Raw genomic sequence first — 21,525 nt, 5'->3', positions numbered from 1 at the left:
GTGAAACTGGGTTACAGCTTGCAGTAGGCACAACGCCATGCACATACCTGAGTAAGAGCGTGTTGCAGGCGGAGCGCTTAGGCATGTGTGTCTCAACAGGGCGTGGGGGCTGACCTCACGCACTGGGAGTATCAAGGCACCCCTGTTCTGAGATTCCAAGCCTGAGGTGCTGCGAGAGTTATTTGCTTCTCTTGACGTTTCAAATTGGCACCGTAGTGCAATTGTTTGCCCACTGAGGTCAGCCTAGGAAAGAATGCTTGGATTCCCTGATTAAGCCAGGCTTTATCTTGTTGAGTAGTTGTGAAGAGTAAACCTTCACATAAAGCGTAGGACCGTCGCCGTGGGCCCGATGCGACGGCAAGCGAAGGCGATGGAGCTCTGGCTCGAGGGCTCGGCCGGACGACGGTGGCACCGATCGCCCGCCTGCTGGAACTGCAGTGACCGAGGTCCTGGCAAGGTTCTGGCCATTCAGTGGACTTGAGGTGTGGAAGTTCCTCGCACCGCCGGCCGGGGCGGTGTTAGGGGCGGGCGTGGCGGGAGGGGTGGGAATAGAAGCCAATAAGAACTGAGTCTTGCCAAACCGGGCGGGGCTAGGGGTGGGGCTCTAGCCGGGGCGGAGCCTTTGGCAAGGCTTGCGGGGGCGGGACGGAGCGGACCCGAGTGAGACCTAGGAGACTAGCCTGGCCACAGAGACAGCGTTGAGGTCCAGACAGGTAGGAGTCGGGGTCATTCGGTGCGGGGTCTCAAGTCGCAGGGGCTTGGGACTCTCGGGGCGGTTGGCATCACCCCTCTGGGCGTCGGGCGCGGAGCTGAGGCGCCGCGGTTTAGTCCGCGGAAGGTGCGAGCCGGGCTGGCGGAGGTGGAGTCTCCGAGTCCCGCTGTCTCGGCACCTCCCCGGTCCGGAGGAGCAACCGGGTGTTGGGCCCAGCTTTGGGACGTGTACTCGTGGCCGCACGGGTTGCGGCGGAGCCTGGCTGAGGACCTCCTCGCTCACCTCAGGGGCTTGGGGACCCCTAGGCGGGGCGCCGCGCTCTGCTGGGGAAGAGGGAGGGAGCGCCCCACAGCCCGGGGAAAGGCGGGCTTTCTCCAAGATTAGCTAGTGAGCTTGAACTTCGACATGCTGGGACGATCCACTTCCAAACAATTTTTTGCTTTTTTTTTTTTTGGTGTTTTGATTCTTAACAGCATCTAATAAGCACAATACCGAAAGTTGTCAAGTATAATTTTAATTTAAAAATCTGACAATGGAACACCTAAGAGCATTTGAGTAACTAGTGCTGTATAGCAGTTGATGATTAGATTATGAGTCAAAAGGCTCAAGTCTAGGGCCAGAACCCACGGAACCAGATGTGATACCTCGGTCAAATTAACTTCCTGGGCCTCCGTTTCCGTAGCTATGAAACTGGTAAGTTCATGCCTATGGGCATTCTCAGGGCCAAGTGAGATGAGTGAGAGTATTCTACAAATCTCAGATATTTGAATGTGCGTGTGGAATGTATATATTCTGTGAAGCAACTACTAAGGTACATAGTAGGCGCTTTACAAAACTTTACCCTAAAGCTAGTGATTCTCCTGCAGTGTTTTAGATAAAGTGATAGATCCTTGCTTACTGTGTAAATAAGTTGTTTAAACTTTTCCCACAAAGTCACCATTGTTTGAGTGTGTTCTATTTTTAAATGATTGATGAAATTTTCTAGAATAGCGCAGTGGTGTTATCTATACACTGCTGCTGAATCATTTACCACGAAGTCTGTAGCAATCAAATAATCTACTTCTTTGCCTTAGCTAAATAGTTGTAGTTAAAGATGCTTGCTAAAGTAAGCTGGGAATATTGCTCCAAATCAAGACTTTCATTTGTTTTTGTGAATTGACGGGCTGCTTATAGGAAGATTTAAATGTTCCAAAATATTGTTAATATATGTTTTTTTCATACAGTCTTTATTATAGACGTTTTTATTCTTTACTTTGGATATGTGTGCAAGGGATTTTAGGGGGGAGATGGGAAATACAAAAGAAAATGGCAGTTTTGTAACCCGTTTTGCTGGGGATACTTGTAGGCCTGTTCTGACTTTGTCAGGCAGAAACCAGGAAATGTAGTAATTATGTGTCTTGGTCTTTCATTAGTTGGTGTGTGTGTGTGTGCTGAATGTGGCAGTGCGTTTTTTAAATGCAGGAATAAAGGAAGAATATTCATTTTTCTTATTGACAATAAGCAGTTTTCTAAAGCTGGAAATTATATTGCGTTTAAATGATCTGTAGTGAGTCTTAAGTTATAGGCAAGATTTTTAGGCCACTGGATACCAAGATCAAATTAAATGAAGTAGTAGAGGGAAAGTTACTAGTGAATGTAATTTTTGTGTATGTTGCTTTAGAAGTTTTACTTAAACATGTTTCAACAATTCAGTGGAGGATGGGTCTTTTGAAACTACTTTAAAACATGAGTTTTAAACATGTACTCCATGTATAAATTTTTCTGTGATTTTACAATTTGTTGATCTTGGAAGTCTGAAACCTTACATTTACATTGTTTTTTGAGGGCCTACTATGCAATAGGCACAAGATTATATTTATGTAAGAGCAGTATGTAATTCTTTTCATCTAGGAGATTCCATTCTACCAAGTGAGCTAAAATAAGTACCGAAAAAACAAAAGCTGTTTTTAAAGCGGATGGTGACAATAACGACATCGACTAACATTCATTGATACCTACTCTGTGCCAGACAGTATTCTAAATTCTTTACATGTATTAGCTTATTTAATCCTCACAACAGCACCATAAGAGATGTTAATTATGATCATCTCATTAAGAGGCATAGAGAGGTTGAGTAACTTGCCCGTGATTAGACAACCTAGATAGCAAAGGTAGAATTCAAATCAGTCATACTCCAAGGACCTGGTTGTAACCTTTGCACTATACTGAGTTTCAAATTCTGTGAGTGAGATACAAATGACATCTAATAGGTATTTTAAAAGGAGGTCTATAAAAAACTATTTCAAAAAGAAGGAAAGAAAGAGGAAAAAATAAACTGGTATTGCAATATATAGATGAAGGCATGTCCAAGATACGATTTAATTACAGTTTGTGTGTAGGAACCCTTTTTTTTGTTGTTGCCAGTGAATGACATGGTGTTGATTCTAAGCTCTCAGTCCCTCAGTAACAACAGTTATGGCATTATCTTAACAATATGAGGTGCTTATTTTTCATTAAAAAGCACCTCATAACTTCTTTCATTAAGAAGTTAAAAATATCTGTTCTCAGACTGTAAGTTAAGTGTTAGATTCAAGAAAAGAAAATGCTTCCCTATCTTCAAGAAGCTTATAACCTGACATGTAAATAAGTCCCTACAATTTTCAGCATGGTAAGACCTGTAAAGAAGTATAGATTTATATATGTTTGAAGAGATGCAAGAAAAAAAAAAAGAAGTATAGATAGAGTTTAACCACTGATGAGGAAAAATCATTCTACATGTGGTAGGGAGGACAATTAGAGAGAAGATATTACATTTGGCTTTGAAGGATGAATAGGAGTTTGCTGAAACTGGATCAGGAAACAGGTGATATGAATAAAGAACAGGGATAAGTGTGAAAGTGTATGGTATGTTTGAGGAATGTGTTGTAGTCCATTGTCACTGAAGGCCAGGGTGTACAGAAATGGGTGGTTGGGCTAAAGGAGATGGTGCCTGGAAATAAGATGAAAAAAGAAAATTGCAAAGCTTCCTTGCTGATTGCATTAGGATCACTAAAATTGCTAGGTAATGTGGTATTTCACTTCCCTTCACTTGTAACGATGAAATGAGTAATTAGTTCAGTTTGGCAGAATGTTTCACTAAAAAATACGGTGTTAAAGGTGCTTTTAATACTTTGAAGTACAAGATACGTTATAAGACAACATTACAGACTTAGGTAAGTAAAAAGTTAAGATTTAGGGCCAGACGCGGTGGCTCATGCCTGTAATCGCAGCACTTTGGGAGGCCGAGGCAGGTGGATCAAGAGGTCAGGAGATCGGGACCATCCTGGTCAACAGGGTGAAACCCCGTCTGTACTAAAATACAAAAATTAGCCGGGTATGGTGGTGCATGCTTGTAATCCCAGCTACTCGGGAGGCTGAGGCAGGAGAATCACTTGAACCAGGGAGTCGGAGCTTGCGGTAAGCTGAGATCGTGCCACTGCACTCCAGCCTGGCAATCTGTCTCAAAAAAAAAAAAAAAAAAAAAAAAAAGTTATGATTCAGAAAAAGAGGGAAAAAAGTCTTCTGGTGCTAGGTCATGAAGAGCCAGAGTATCATGCCAAGGACTTTGGACTTGATTCTAAAGACAATGGGGAGCAGTGAAGGATTTTAGATATAGGTATTTAGGAAAGATAACCTGAAGATGGTTTGGAGGCTGGATTGGATGGAGAGAGACAAAAGGTAGGGAGATAAGTTAGGAGGCTATTGCTATTGAAATAGTCCAGATAAGAGAGGATAAGGGCCTGGAGTAGGAAAATAGTAATAGGGATGGAGAGGAGAGGATAGATAGTGAAGGTGTAGAATTTGACAGGGCTTTAAAATCAGTTGGCTCAGAAGGTGAACAGAAAAGTAAATGACTTGGTTTTTTACCTTGGAAAACTGTTTGGATGAAGGGTCTTGTTTTATTTTTTAATGTTGGAGGAAGATAATTGTTTCCATTTTGAACATGTTGAGTTTGAATTATCTTTGGAGATGTCAAGAGAGGATCTAGAGTCCAGAAGCCAGACTAAAATTGGTGATTCAGATTTCAGAGGTAACCAGTAAGTGTTAATTGAAACTGTAAGAGCAGATGAAATTGCTCAAGGGAGCATACAGAATTAGAAGAGAAGAGGGCCAAGAGGGCCAGAATTAGAAGAGAAGAGGGCCAAGAATAAGTGACTTGCTTTGTATAAGTAGAAGGGAGTATTTATGCTAATTTTGTTCTATAAATTATTATAAAGCAATGAAATGGGTTTTACTTGAAAGTTGAACAACTTTTACATCCAAATGAGTCCTGTTCTTTTAAAATTTCATTTGGGAGTCACTAATTTATTCCAGAAGTAGAGATGCTCCTCAATTTTCGATAGGGTTATGTCTGAAAAACCCATCATAAGTTGAAACTGTTGTTAGTCAGCATATGATAAACTTACGACGGGTTTATCCGAATGTAACCCTATCATAAGTTAAGGACGGTACTGAGCACATACAACTTTGGCATCATCATAAAGTTGAAAAATCATTAATTTAAAACATCAAGTCAGGGACTATCTATATTGCCCAAAGTATTATTGGAGCTTCTCTTTGTAAAAAGCTTTATAGCAAATTCACAGCTACACAAGAACATTGATCTTCTGGCTTTATTATGGAATTATTTTTCTGTCTTTTTATTTGTGTGGCACATATAACTTATTTACTTTTTTTTTTTTTTTCCAAGAGACAGGGTCTTGCTCGGCCACCCTGGCTGGAATACAGTGATGCAATCATAGCTCACTGTAGCCTGGACCTCTTGGGCTCAAGGGATCCTCCTGCTTCAGTCTCCTGAGAAACTAGGACTACAGGCATGCACCACCACCCCCTGCTAGTTTTTGTTTTTTATTTTATTTTTCTTGAGACAGAGTCTTGCTTTGTTGCCCAGGCTGGAGTGCGGTGGCGTGATCTCAGCTCACTGCAACCTCTGCCTCCCAGGTTCAAGTGATTCTCCTGTCTCAGCCTCCCAAGTAGCTGGGACTACAGGCGCACACCACTACGCCTGGGTAATTTTTGTACTCTTTAGTAGAGATGGGGTTTCACCGTATTGATCAGGCTGGTCTCGAGCTCCTGACCTCAGGTTATCCACCCACCTTGGTGTCCCAAAGTGCTGGGATTACAGGCGTGAGCCACCGCACCTGGCCTGACCCCCTGCTAATTAAAAAACAGTTTTTTTGCCCAGGCACAGCGGCTCATGCGTGTAATCCTAGCACTTTGGGAGGCCGAGGCGGTGGGTCACTTGAGTCAGGGGTTTGAGACCCGCCTGGCCGACATGGTGAAATCCCATCTCTACTAAAAATACAAAAATTAGCTGGATGTGTTGATGCATGTCTGTAATCCCAGCTACTTGGGAGGCTGAGGCAGGAGAATCACTTGAACCTGGGAGGTGGAGGTTGCAGTGAGATGAGATTGCGTGATTCCACTTCAGCCTGAGAGACAAGAGTGAAACTCTATCTCAAAAAAAATTTAAATAAATAAATATTTTTCTTTTGTAGAGGTGGGATTTCACTGTGTTGCCCAGGCTGATCTTAAACTCCTGGGCCTAAGCACTCCTTCTGCCACAGCCTACCCGAGTGCTAGGATTACAGGCATGAGCTACTGTGCCCAGCTTTTTTTTTTTTTTTTTTTTTACCATCAATCAAAGCTTTAAAAGCATATTCCTATCCCAACACTGGATCTTTAGTTCTTGGAAATCATAGACAGAGCTTAAAAAACAACGAAAGACTGTGTCCCCATGCCTGTAATCAGCACGTTGGGAGGCCAAGATGGGAGGATCGCTTGAGCCCAGGAGTTCTAGACCAGCCTGGGCAACATAAGGAGACCTCGTCTCTACAAAAAATTTTTAAAATTAGCCGGACATGGTGGGACATGCCTGTGGTTCCAGCTGCTTGGGAGGCTGAGGTGGGAGAATTGCTAGAACCCGGGAGGCAGAGGTTGCAGTGAGCCGAGATCCTGCCATTGCACTCCAGCTTGGGTGACAAGACAGGAAAAAAAAAAAAAGACAGAATAACTATATGGTCTTCTAAGGCAAGGGTTAGCAAATATTCTGTAAAGGGCTAGATAGCAAATATTAATATTTGTGTGCCATACGGTCTCTGTCACAACTACCCAATTCTGCCAAAAAGCAGCCGTAGACAACACTTAAATGAGTAAGCATGAACTGTGTTCCAATAAATCTTTATTTATGGACACTGAAATTTGAATTTCATATAATTTTCACATCACAAAATGTTATACTTATTTGATTTTTGCCCCTAACCATTGAAAAATGTAAAAACCACTCTTAACTCAAGAGGCCTTGCAAAAACAGGCAGTGGGCCGGATCTGGCCCACAGGTAGGCCATAGTCTGCCAACCCTAAGGGATCTTCTTTGAAATACTTAAATTCGTAAGCTTGGTTTAGAAAAAAATCATGGTTCTTCGAAATTATACCTCCTGTTTTTAAATTCTAGTACATTTCTTAAAATAATTAAAACATTTTCATTCATCTTCCATTTCTCATTTAAATGGAAAATACTCCCTTTACTCATTTGGAACCTGAGATACAGAGAAATAGATTAACTTGTAGAGTCAGAATAAAGAAGTATGTTTGAAAAATATTTTTTGATATTCAATATTCTTTACTGAATCAATAAAACATTGATCTTTTTGCTTCGGTGAAAGTGGGGACATTGAAGCCTGGGTGAAATAAAAGACTTGAAGGGGTGTTCTTCACTGGTTCCCAGAGGATTAGACAGGATGGAATTTTTTTCTCTTTTTCTTCTTTGCCCTGAATGAATAATTTTTATCCTAAAGATAAGAAAACATGACAATGTCTCCACTTTATAAGCAGTATAGCAAATTTTAAGACTGAAGGATTAAGTAAATGATGGTAAGAGAAGAAAATTTAAAGGACTGACGTTTTCACATCTATCCCTGGTGTTTACCTTTTCCTTTTCCCTTTTCCTTCTTCCTTCTTCCCTCTTCCCTTCCCTTTTCTTTTCTTGGTCTTTCTCTGTCATCCAGGCTGGAGTGCAGTGGCACTCCAGTTTACTGCAGCCTCCAATCCCTGGGCTCACGCGATCCCTCCACCTCAGCCTCCCAGTTAGCTGGCACTACAGGTGCACGCCACCCAGACTTTCTAATTTTTTTTTTTTTTTTTTTTTTTGAGACAGAGTCTCGCGCTGTGTCACCCAGGCTGGAGTGCAGTGGCGTGATCTCGGCTCACTGCAAGCTCCGCCTCCCAGGTTCAGGCCATTCTCCTGCCTCAGCCTCCGAGTAGCTGGGACTACAGGCGCCCGCCACCACGCCCGGCTAGTTTTTTGTATTTTTAGTAGAGACGGGGTTTCACCATGTTAGCCAGGATGGTCTCGATCTCCTGACCTCGTGATCCACCCGCCTCGGCCTCCCAAAGTGCTGGGATTACAGGCTTGAGCCACCGCGCCCGGCCCAGACTTTCTAATTTTTAAAAAAACTTTCTGTAGAGATGGAGTCTTGATACATTATCTAGGCTGAGCTTGAACTCCTGGCCTCGGGATCCTCCCATCTCAGCCTCCCGAAGTGCTGGGATTACAAGTATGAAGCCATTATGCCTGGCCCCTGTTTTTGAGGAAGAAACTCAAGATTTTTTTTTTTTTTTTCTTATGAATCTTAGACTTCTGGTTAGTGGCGTGAAAATAGAGTTTTTAGCATTCAGTTCAGGCAATATTAATCCATTTATATTACTTAAAGGTTACTTATGCTCTACTTTTTAAAGTTAAATTTCTAACTTTCATAGTTTTCATGGCAGTGATATTTACAACAAAGGATATGGAGAGAAATTATTTGTTTTCCTTCAAGTTTGAATTCATAGAAATGACATGTTTGCGGATTTTTTATTTGGATGTTAAAATTCAGGACAGATTGGTGGGGGAGAGAGAGAGTTATTTTTGCTGCTGCTTAAAAGGGATTTGCATTTTTCTCTGTCTTTTCTTCTGTTGGAGTGAAAAAACAAAATCTCCCAGCTGTGTGGGATGTGTTTGAATTGGTTACTTAGCAATGTAAAGCATAATTTTGTATTTAAATATTTATCTGTACTCTTTGATATTCTGATTAAATAAGGGTCTATTAAGGCTGTAATAATAGAGCCTTCTGTGAGGAAATGACATAGCCTGCTGCACAACAGTATTTACTGAAAATTTCCTTTTCCCTGGGCCCTATTTAAACTATAAGGGGTAACTTGGAACAAAAGAGGAAAATTATGTGAATTAGAGTGATGGTCAGTTGAATCATGAGTGTAATGTGATAGCTATCGTTGTATAGTTATATTGACATAAATCAGGATTAAGCAAAGTGTAGGAGACTTTTATCTGCTGTTGTTAAAAATGGTGAGTTGTTGAACCAAATTTTATTTTTGAACTTTGCGTTCGTCAAGTGTGATATTTTCAAGAGTCTAGTGATAATTGTATTTTTAAATCAAACTAGATCAATTTGCCTTTCAAATTTGTTGTTTCATTATTAGAGGAAAAAAACAAAGTAAAAAATACAGAAGTAGGTGCAATAACTGGATCTGGAAGAACAAAACTGTTGAGGGAAATGGTCACCTGAGAAAAAGTATAATACTTTGAATGAAGATTATTTAAAATATGGCTTTATCAAATGGGCAAAATCTGAGTAAAATGACAGACCCATGTCTTCATATAATGTTGCAAATGAAAATTTAAAATCCTTAAAATTAAAAAGATTCTTGGAAACATAGCATACTGGACTTTTAAATAAGCCCTTCAAATGTTTTCAAAGAAATAAAAAGAGATAAAGTTATCTCAGTTTCCTATTTATTCAAGGATCATTCCTGAGAAAGATTATTGTCTCATTTAGTTGTATATCAGTGGCATAAGGGAAAAATGACTACACATCTCTTGAAAAAAGTATTCATCTAGAATTCATGGATATTGTGCTCATGATTTTTGACACTAAATGAGCTGGAAATTAAAAATTATACTTCTTAGTGATGACATATCTCTATTCTTTACCATTGTGGGACATTTCAGCAGTACTTGTAAGATGGTTAGAGTCTGGTACAGATTTTGCAGTCCAAATCGATGGAGTTGCTGATATCATTAAGTTGTACTGTGCTTTTAGGTAGTGAAGATAATAAGGAGGATTTTCTTGTGTTGTTTAAATTTAACCACAGCTGTATGGGCATATTTACAGAATTTTAAAAAATAAATTGTTGATCCTCAGAAATTAAACTGGGAAAAAACTATTAATTATGAGCAATTGAATAGCAAATGTGATTAGAAAATATAAAGCAGTTATTTTAAGCATTGTTTGAAGCTACTACTAACAGTGTTCCCTCCCCCTTGTCCAGCCTCCCATGCAAGTCTCACACTTGTGTTTTAGTGAGTATCTCCTCAAAGCACCTTCCAGCACTCAAGGGGAGGGAGGGAATTAGAGACAAACTTACAGCCAGTAGTCAAAACAATACAGCTGAAAGTATAGACATCCTCCTGCTTTCTTCTGACTGTCCAGGGCAGCAGGAAAGCTCCTTGGAGCTTTACCTCCAGCAAAAACAATAAGCTGGGTGTGGGTGAACATACTGCCCAGCAAGTCACTGCTGGGCTCCATTTCTGTCCTGTTTGTTCTAAGGGCTAAGAGTGCTGTTTGAAACTGCTGCTTTATATATTGCAAAGCTTTGGAATGCACAGAAAACTTTCTGAATCTCATGAATATATTGAAAGTTGTTAATTATATTAAAGGAAGCTTGCTGAGTAACCAACGTTTAAAATATTTTATTGAGAGTTAACTGTAGCTATTTACTATATCGTAATGGAGTTTGATAGTTGAGATAAGGAGCTAAGCAGATTTTATGAATCCAGAATTTTTCTAGTTGAGAGTCAATCTTGGTCAGGCATGGTGGCTCATGCCTTTAATCCCAGCATTTGGAAGGCCAAAGCAGGAGTACCACTTGAGCCCATGAGTTTGAGACCAGCCTAGGCAACATGGCGAAACCCAGTCTTTACTAAAAATACAAGAAATTAGCTAGGCGTGGTGATGTGTGCCTGTGGTCCTAGCTACCCGGGAGACTGAGGTAGAAGGATCGCCGAAGCCCAAAGAGTGAGGCTGCAGTGAGCTGCAATTATGCCACTGCAGTCCCTCCTGGGCAACAGGATGAGACTTTGTCAAAAAAAAAAAAAAAAAGAGAGCGAGAGAGGGAAAGGAAGGAAGGAAGAGAGGGAGGGGAAGGGAGGGGAGGGGAGGGAGGGAGGGGAGGGGAGGAGGGAGAGTAAGAAAGAATCTCATTGGGCAGATATTTTTCAATATTTTAGAATAACAAAATTTGCAAATTTGCTGCTTTTGGTGGTCTAGTGAACTACCTTTGAAGCTATATGCTGAAGGATTCCAAAAGACAAGACATTGTTATGGCAAATGACACTTGGTACTATTGTCTATATCTGGCTACTGTATCTTTCAAGCATCACTACTGCACCTTTGTTTATGAGACAGAGTCTAGCTCTATAGCTCAGGCTGGAGTGCAGTGGTGGGATCTCCACTCACTGCAACCTCTGCCTCCTGGGTTCAAGCGATTCTCCTGCCTCAGCTTCCCAAGTAGCTTGGATTACAGGCACCGGCCGCCATGCCTGGCTAATTTTTTGTATTTTTAGTAGAGACAAGGTTTCGCCGTGTTGACCGGGCTGGTCTCGAACTCCTGACCACAAGTGATCCACCCGCCTCTACCACCCAAAGTGCTGGGATTATAGGCGTGAGTCACCGCGTCTGGCCACTACTGCATCTTGAACATGGCATTATCAGTAAAGAAAGTTTGACCAAAATAAAATGTAGAGATATTGTTAGTTCTTATTACTATTACCAGACTTTTAGTTGTTATTTTCCTGAAGAGAAACCTGAAACATTAAAGAAAAATATTTGACCAAGAGATTCGTTTGTGCCCCATCACATCAATACACTTGATCTTAGCCAAAAGACTGAGAAGCAATGCATCACATCAATAATTGAGTTTAATGTGCACTCCAAAAAGAGAATGAATTCTTGCAGCTTAGTTCTTCATTTACTTTGAAGAATGATTAATTGGCATTGCTTATCATCATTTAAACAGTTTTAAAAATAGAGGCAGGGTCTCACTATGTTGCTCAGACTGGTCTTGAACTTCTGGGCTCAAGCAATCCTCTGCCTCAGTTATCATTTTGTATTAAGACAAAGTAACTGTTGCAAAGTAGTACTGCCATTCTTTCGCCCCTCTTGTGAGCTGTAGCACCTTTCTTCCATCAGACTTTCTCCTCCCTCTTCTGTGTATTTATTTTATCTTTCATTATTTTTTGCTGCAGTTTTAAAAAATATCGATTTTCCCCAACTTTAAAATGTTTCATTTGTAGTTGTGTCTCCTTTTTGTTTTTATTATCCCTCTTATTGAGTTTCAAATAAATGTTGTATTCATACTTTGTCCATTTCCTCACTAATTTTCTTTTTAATTTTGGCTGTTATGTGCCTTCACCATCCTTTAGAAACCATTTATTTAATGCCCTCTTAGCAAATGCAAGGATCCTTTCTCAGTCTTTATTCTCCTTACTTGTATGACACTGGTTTGCATCTTTCTTTTCTTTTTAGAATTTTTTTCTTCTCGTGATACTATCCTGGTTTTGTTACCCCTCACCAGCCTTTCTCCCACTCTTTATCTGACGCTCTCTTTTCTTCTCATCTATGGTCCCTAATCATGATGAATGTTCTCAAAGGTTTTTTTCATAACTCTTTGAAAACTCTCTGCTTAGGGAACCTGTGTATTCTTGCACCTTTCCCCCCCACACTTCCTATTTTAAACCTTCCTTCTCCTAAAACCTTTGGTTTTTGTATCTCTCACTTTACTCTCAGCAGATAACCGTGGCTGTTAAAATAGAAAATAGAACCCATCAGATGGAAAGTTCATCAGTGTATTAGCCGCTAAACCTGGAAATTTACCCGCACTCTTATCTTTCTTTTATCATTTACCTTCTGTTCCCGTGGAAGACCTGTCCGTCTTCCTGGCAGATGCTGATAATCCTTCCAGGTCCTGTTGGAGGCCCATGCTCTCTCTCCTTCTTGAGGTCTTTGCTTTACACCCTTGTTTCTTTTCTTACCTCCTCTTTAGCAACTCTTTCCCACTGTATTTAAACAAGATTAAACTTGTTTAGGAAACAAATTTAGAAAGCTTTCCTAGACTTCACGTTCCTGTCCAGCTCCACTCTATTGTCCACTTGCCTACTTGGATAAACTCCTTGAATGGATTGTCTACAGTTGATATTTGCATTCTTTTTTTCTCATCCAATTCTCAATTCACTTATTTTCCTTCAGCCTCCTCCATGCCACGGAACCTGCTCTTGTCCAAGTCCTAATGACCAACAGACACTCCAGTTTTTAATCTTACTTGACCTTTTGACAATGTATCTGTCATTATTGACCACTCTTTCCTTCTTGATAAAGTCTCTTCCTTTGGCTTCCATGATTCCACACATTGATAGTATTTCTACCATCTTTTGTCTACTTTCATGACCATATGTGATACATGAGGACTTACCTAAAATGTTTGAGAACTGACTTATTCTTGATTACCAATGTTTTGGAGTTTATAAAGCTTAATTCCAACAAAACATGATGATGTATAAAAATAATCTTAAAAAATAACATATGATAATAGAGTAATAAAGTAAAAATAAATATGGTATGGTAAGAAACAAACAAACGAAAGAAACAAATGAGTTTGAAAAGTTGACATGGAAACCACAGTGAGATGCTACTACATACCAGAATGGATAAAATTAAAAAGACTCACAATTCCAGTGTGACTGAGGAGTGACTGCAACCACTTACATTGCTGACGAGAGTGTAAATTAGTACAGCCTCTTTGGAAAACTCTGGCAGTGTCCACTTAAGTTAAACATATGCCTACTTGGCCAGGTGCGGTGGCTCAGGCCTATAATCCCATCACTTTGGGAGGCCAGATCACTTGAGGTCAGGAGTTCGAGACCAGCCTGGCCAACATGGGGAAGCCGCATCTCTACAAAAGCTAGCCAGGTGTGGTGGCATGCACCTGTAGTCCCAGCTACTCAGGAGGCTGGGGCAGGATAATTGCTTGAACCCAAGAGGTGGAGGTTGCAGTGAGCCAAGATTGCACCACTGCACTCCAGCCTGGGCAACAGAGTGAGACTACATCTCAAAAACAAAAACAAATAAAACCCAAAAACATATGCCTATTCTATAACCCAGCAATTCTACTCCTAGATGATACCCAAGAGAAGTGTGATTGTGTCTATCAAGATACATATAAGAATGTTTAGGCCGGGTGTGGTGGCTCATGCCTATAATCCCAGCAGTTTGAGAGGCTGAGGCGGGCAGACAAGGTCAGGAAATCGAGACCATCCTGGCCAACATGGTGAAAGCCCGTCTCTACTAAAAATACAAAAAAATGAGCTGGGCATGGTGATGTGCGCCTGTAGTCCCAGCTACTTGAGAGACTGAGGCAGGAGAATCGCTTGAACCTGGGAGGCAGAGGTTGCAGTGAGCCAAGATCACACCACTGCACTCCGACTGAGCGAGCCTCTGTCTTAAAAAAAAAAAAAAAAAGGATGTTTATAACAGGCTGAACACAGTGGCTCACTTCTGTAATCCCAGCACTTTGGGAGCCTGAAACAGGAGGATCGCTTGAGGCCAGGAGTTTGCGACCAGCTTGGACAACATAGTAAGACCCCATTTCTACAAAAAAAGTTTTTAAACAATTAGCCAGGCATGGTGGCACACACCTGTGGTCCCAGATACTTGGGAAGCTGAGGTGGGAGGATCACTTTAAGCCCAGATGGCTGAGTTGGCTGTGAGCCTTAATTGTACCATCGCACTCCAGCCTGGATGACAGAGCAAGACCCCATCTCTGAAAAAAAAAAAAGAAAAAAAATTGTTTGGAACGACTTCATAATAACCAAAACCTGGAAACAGTTTGCATATTAGTCAACAGGAGAATGGATAAATAGATATTGGCATTACCATTAAATGAAGTACTATACAGAAACAAAGAAGAAAAACTGACTGCTATATACAACAACATGAATGACATATATATTTTATGTTGTTGGTTTTGTTTTGTTTTGTTTTGTTTTGTTTTGAGACAGAGTCTTGAGTCTTGCTATGTTACCCAGGCTGGAGTGCAGTGGCGCGACCTTGGCTCACTGCAGCCTCCACCTCCCAGGTTCAAGCAATTCTCCTGCCTCAGCCTCCCAAGTACCTGAGACTACAGATGGTTGCCACCACACCCAGCTAATGCCCTTACTGTGTTTTACATGGCACTGTGAGGGATATGAGATGTATTTAATAACCATGTTACTGCAGTTTTACTTTTGTTGCTCTTTTATTGTCAAATGAGTTAAAATATGCAAAGAATATATAATTTTGGAATCTCTTCTGAAAATTTGAGAAATACATCTTCTGGCTTTTAAGCTTTAGAATGAAATAGAAAGTTACATCGTACAATTGTTATGAATGTGTGTTTTTTAAGGAAGTCTGTTATGTCTGCAGTCTGAAATTCCTGAAAATTGCATCTTTTTTTTTTTTTTTTTAAGACAGACTTTCACTCTTATTGCCCAGGTTGGCGTGCAATGGCACGATCTCAGCCCACTGCAACCTCCACCTCCTGGGTTCAATTCTCCTGCCTAAGTCTCCTGAGTAGCTGGGATTACAGGCGTGCACCACCATGCCCGGCTAATTTTTTGTATTTTTAGTAGGAACAGGGTTTCACCATGTTAGCCAGGCTGGTCTCGAACCCCTCACCTCAGATGATCCACCCATCTCGGCCTCCCAAAGTGCTGGGATTACAAGGCATGAGCCGCAGAGCCTGGCCAAAATTGCATCTTTTTGTGTAACTCTGAATTAAAAAAAGCAGGATACAATATATACACTGTAATTGCATCTGTATAAAAATGTGCTTAAAAAACAGGAGATATACCAAAATGTTTCAGTGACCATGTTGGAGGTAGTAGACTTACAGGTATTTTTCTCCTGTTTTCTCTGTTTTCAAAATTTCTAAAAAGTAGTAGTATTACTAGTAGTATTACTTTGTGACTTTTAAAACTTTTTTTATTGCTTCTTTTTAGCTTTTGGAAAATTTCTTCAACCTTTGAATACTTTAGTAATGATTTTGCTGCCTTTATTTTCCAGTGTCTTGCTAAGAGCTTACCAAGTTTGAATTTGTGGTTTAAAAACTAGGTTTTATTGGCCAGGCGTGTCGGCTCATACTTTATAATACCAATGCTTTGGAAAGCTGAGGCAGGAGGATTGAGCCCAAGAGTTCAAGACCAGCCCTGGCAAGACAACAAGACCCTGTCTCTATTTAAAAAAAAAAAAATTAGCCAGATGTGGTGGGATGCTCCTGTAGTCCCAGCTACTTGGGAGGCAGAGGCAGAAGAATTGCTTGAGCCCAGGGAGTTAAGGCTACAGTAAACTATGATCACACCATGCCTCTGGGCAACAGAGTAAGACTGGTCTCAAAAACAAAACAAAACAAAAACACTAGGAAAATACTAGGTTACATTAAAGTTGTTTTGAAGCAATTTGTATAGCTGCAAAGTTCTAGTTTGGGACAGTTATTTTTTACTTTGGAGGGGATTTTTAAAAGGATAATTAAGTGAAAAGTACCGGGTGCAATGGCTCACACCTGTAATCCCAGCATTTTGGGAGGCCAAGGTGGGCGGATTACTTGAGGTCAGGAGTTTGAGATCAGCCTGGCCAATATGGTGAAACCCTGTCTCTACTAAAAATACAAAAATTAGCCAGGCATGGTGGCAGGTGCCTGTAATCCCAGCTACTCGGGAGGCTGAGACAGGAGAATCATTTGAACCTGGGAGGTGAATGTTGCAGTGAGCCAAGATCACGTCACTGCACTCCAGCCTGGGCGACACGAGCGAGGCTCTGTCTCAAAAAAAAAAAAAAAAAAGTAATTATGTGAAAAGAGATATTTTATTTAATTATATGGGCAATTAATAACATTGCATTAACATAATTAAATTCTAAAAGTTTAATGTTATTAAAGTTAGTTTTACATGTAATTTTCCACACTGTGGCATTTTGTAGAACTTCTGCTGAAATTTCTCATTTGACTCTTGTGCCTAAGCTGTCTTTAACATTTAGCTACATGTCAGCTCTTTTTATCCACCAGGTGGGAGTCAGATACCAGTCCCTGTGTCTATGTACTTCCCTAAGTCTGGGCATATGCCTCAAGCACTTTGAGTGGTTATCTTGAGGTTTCAGTCCCTGGCTCGAGGTAGGCAAGAGGTACATCCCTCTTTCCTTATAGGAGGCAGGGAAACACACCACCTAGTTTCTTTAAAGAAGTCCTCTCTGTTGTCCCTTGTAATCCTCACAATTTAAGAAATTGTAATTCTTCTCTTATACAGCCTTGAGAAGGATAGTGAACTAATGTCAGCAGAGCCAATTTTTGGCAACCTCACTTTCTAAGCCTTGCACTTTTCTTAGAATGTGGGGGTATTCGACTTCTATTGTTTTGGTTTTGGCCTTTGAGGCCCTGCTGAAACTCGGAGAACACAGGAAAAGTTGCATTTGACATCCTGTTGCGTTAGTTTATATTATTGTTATGTCTACCAACTAACAAGTAATATAATATATAGTGGTTTAGTGCACAAACTTTGGAGTAAAGCAGAACTAGGTTTGTGTGTGTTTGGGTAATTAACCAGTTCAGCTTCAGTTTACTCATTCACAAAATAATAAAACTTGCTACTATTGTAGGTAATAGTAACTATCTGTTAGGGTTGTTGTAAGAATTAAATGGAGGCCAGGCGTGGTGGCTCACGCCTGTAATCCCAGCACTTTGGGAGGCCGAGGCGGGTGGATCACCTGAGGTCAGGAGTTTGAGACCAGCCTGGCCAACATGGTGAAACCCTGCCTCTACTAAAAATACAAAAATTAGTCAGACATGGTGGAGGGCACCTGTAATCTCAGCTACTTGGGTGGCTAAGGCAGGAGAATTGCTGGAACCTGGGAAGCAGAGTTTGCAGTGAGCCAAGATGGCGCCATTGCACTCCAGCCCTGGCGACAACAGCGAGACTCTGTCTCAAAAAAAAGAAAAAAAAAAAAAAGAATTAAATGTAGTAATGAAAGCAAGCAGATACATAGCATAGTGTCTGGCACAGTAAACACTTAATAAGTAATAATTATTTAAAATACATGCTAAACAGGTCAGGCGTGGTGGCTCACACCTGTAATCTCAGCACTTTGGGAGGCTGAGGCAGTTGGTTCACTTGAGGTCAGGAGTTACAGACCAGCCTGGCCAACATGGCAAAACCCTGTCTCTACTAAAAATACAAAAATTAGGCAGACGTGGCAGTGCATTCCTTTCACAAACATTACCTAATAGTATAAATAAGTGATTTAGAAGCTAACTAAATGGCTTGAGAAACCAGAAGAATATTAGAGAGTATTGTCACCAGGCTGTACAATAGTGGATTATTGAACCTGAGAGGCAGAGGTTGCGGTGAGTGGAGATCACCCACCTAGCCTGGGTGACAGAGCAAGACTGTGTCTAAAAAAAACCCACATTGTACTCCATAAACATATACAATTGGAATTGGTCAATTAAAAATAAAAATTAAAAAAGAAATAGTTCTTCCTTCTTCTGAGTAAACAAAGGAAAGGGTTGTTTACATTTTATATTCATACACTTTTGGCCACCTGGTTATTTTAGCAGACCCCTGAATATTCTCTCTCTCTCTTTTTTTTTTTTTCTTCTTGAGACAGAATCTCACTCTGTTGCCCAGGCTGGAGTTCAATGGTGCAATCTCGGCCCACTGCAACCTCTGTGCCTCCTGGGTTCAAGCAGTTCACCTGCTTCAGCCCCCTGAGTAGCTGGGCTTACAGGCCTGCACCACCACATCCAGCTAATTTTTGTATTTTTAGTAGAGACAGGGTTTCACCATGTTGGCCAAGCTGGTTTCAAACTCCCGACCTCAGGTGATCCTCCCACCTCAGCCTCCCAAAGTGCTGGGATTACAGGCGTGAGCTACCGTGCCCGCCCTAAATATTCTCTATTTACCTAGGTGAAATGGTGAACATTAAAGCTAATGCATGTGTAAGTTAGAATACCTTATTATGGACTCATGATCTCCCAGAGGTGCACAAGATTGTACGTTAGGATGTGAAAAAAACATTAAAAATGTTACTTGTATTCATTTTCATCTAAAAATAAATTAAGCCTTACTAAATATTTAATATACAGTTTGACACTGGTGCTTTCTCTGGATCAGACTTTATATAAGCAATGATCCCCAGGGGAAGAGTAGGCATTCCCTCAAACAAAACGGAGTTGGCGGTGACATCCTCACTTGTTTGTTCACTTTTAGCTGTTGCAACATACAGCAGTTCATATGTGTCCAAGTAGGTGGATTTACAGATTATATCTTAAATAATAGAATCATTATAATCCTTTGAAAATGAGAAGTGTCACAGTCATGAAAATATATCACATACTAGTTTTCTGATTACGTTATGGAAAAGTATTTTTTAAAGTTGCCAATCTTAAAGTAAGTCATACCATTTTCCTTTTCCAAAGAAAAGTGTTCTAAAATTGTTGATTTTCTGTAATGACAAGTGGTTGTCAGCAAAAAATTCTCTTAAACATGGTCAGTGTGTTCCTACAAGGTAAACATGATGTTTCAACAATGAATGAGAGGCCACGCGAGGTGGCTCACGCCTGTAATCCCAGCACTTTGGGAGGCTGAGGCGGGCAGGTCATGAGGTCAGGAGATCGAGACCATCCTGGCTAACACAGTGAAACCCCGTCTCTACTAAAAATACAAAAAATTAGCCGGGCGTGGTGGCGGGCGCCTGTAGTCCCAGCTACTCGGGAGGCTGAGGCGGGAGAATGGCGTGAACCCAGGAGGAGGAGCTTGCAGTGAGCCAAGAATGCGCCACTGCACTCCAGCCTGGGAGACAGAGCAAAACTCCATCTCAAAAACAAAAAAACAAAAAAACAATGAATGAGAAATTGTTTTTCTAAAGAAATATGATTTGCAGACAGAATTTGATATTTGGTAATATATCAATTACTACTTAATGTTGCCCAAAACAAAGAATGTGTTATCTTTAAAGCTCTCCTATCTACACACTTAGATTTTGAATCAGTTTGTTAAAAGTTTTTAAATATTCAGTTAGTTTGAAAGTACAGATGATAAACATTAGAGAAGATGAAAACTTAGTCAAATTCCAACAAAAATCCATACTTAATTTAAGGTAAATAGAATTGACAAATAAGTATTCTGATTCAGTCAGTGAAGCTCTTCTTTCATTGTCTCCATGTATTTGTGGTGAGTTGCCATTTTCTATTACTGTGGCATTTTGTATTAGTTTGCTAGGGCTGCCATGACCAAATACCGCAGATTGAGTGGTTCAAACACCAGAGATTAATATTCTCACAAGTCTGGAGGCTGTAGAAATCTAACATCAAGGCGCTGACAGGGTAAGTTTCTTGTGAGGCCTGTTTCCTTGGCTGGTAGATGGCAGTCTTCTCCCCGTGTCTTCACATGGTCTCTCCTCTGAATCTGTCTGTGTCTAGATTTCCTCTTTTTTTCTAAGAACACCAGTCATTGGATTAGAGCCCACCCTAGTCACCTCATTTTAACTTAACTACCTTTCAAGAGATCTGATCTCCAAATCCAGTTATATTCTGAGGTGCTGGGGGTTAGGACGTCAACATATGAATTTTCAGGGGACACGGTTCAGTCTGTGACACCCTTAGAACCAAGTATTGAAATAAACTGAATTTTAGACTAAATCTTTGAATCACTGTACCAAAAAAAAACCACGTTTCATCACATTGCTCTTACTCAAAATATTTGTAGTTAAACTTCAGTGAGAATGAAATGGTTATTATACCCTCCTTTTACATATTTAATTTTTACTAATTTAAACTAGTAAAATGGTTTTTAAAATCTCATACTTTTAATTTTTAGTTTCAGTATGCTTTATAATGTACATGATATTATAGTTTTATGTTTATAATTTATAAATAACTATATATAAATCAATTGTTTTCTTCATTGGAGACCCCTAACTTAGATATTGCCCCTTCTCAAAATGTCTTTCTATCCTGAAGGTAGTATGTTATGTGCTATTAAATTATGCTTTTCAAATTGCAACAATGTATATGACCTTAGAAAGCCATCTAAACTTGCTAAGCCTCAGTTTCCTCATCTAGAAAATGAAGATATCTTCCTCTAAGGATTGTTATGAGGATTGAATGAGATTATGCATATAGTGCTTGGCAAATAGTAAATATACAAAAAACATTCTTATTGTGGTGTGAATTATTTAAATAAGTTATTTTGGTGTTACTCATATTCTTAAACTATTCTAAGAAGCTTCCCGATTCTACAAATGGGGCAGCTTCAAATCGTTGGAGGCACTTAAAGTAACAGGCACTGCAAATTTTTCATCAGCCTTTTCCTTTTAAGCATTCTTATACTTAGGATTTTGTCATTCATTCAACAAATATTTACTGAGGGCTTACTGTATGATGCATACTCTTCTGGGTGCTGGGGATACAGTAGTAAAAAGGCTTACATTCCAGTGAGGGAGAGAAGTAAATAAGCAAATAAGTAACACAATTTCAGATAAATGATAACTTCTATGGCGAAAACATGGCAGAGTGTGGACATAGAAAATCGTGTTGGAAAAGGAGCTTTATTTTAGATAGAATGAACAGGGAAGGTGAAAATTGACTAGAAATAGAAAATGAGAGAGGAAGAAGTGATAGTGGCCTGGTTTAGTGTGTGAACAGTACAGATGATA

General features: G+C 40.3%; 1 protein-coding gene across 4 annotated transcripts in view; it reads left to right on the top strand.

The window, feature by feature from the left end:
* The first annotated feature begins 598 nt into the window (after nt 1-598).
* DENND2C (DENN domain containing 2C) overlaps nt 599-21,525 on the top strand; it is an 81,770-nt gene continuing 60,843 nt past the window's right edge. For 2 of the 4 annotated variants that reach the window (XM_031652171.1, XM_031652166.1), the window contains exon 1: nt 599-713. The gene's annotated coding sequence lies outside the window, so the exon portion shown is untranslated. Of the gene's footprint in view, nt 714-734; nt 1,406-21,525 lie in introns of those variants that run through there. The other 2 variants (XM_031652167.1, XM_031652168.1) reach the window with 2 other exon arrangements.

Source organism: Papio anubis, chromosome 1 (assembly GCF_008728515.1).
Source record: "Papio anubis isolate 15944 chromosome 1, Panubis1.0, whole genome shotgun sequence".
In the NCBI taxonomy this organism is placed as follows: Eukaryota; Metazoa; Chordata; class Mammalia; order Primates; family Cercopithecidae; genus Papio; species Papio anubis.
This window is presented reverse-complemented; position numbering and strand designations above follow the sequence as displayed.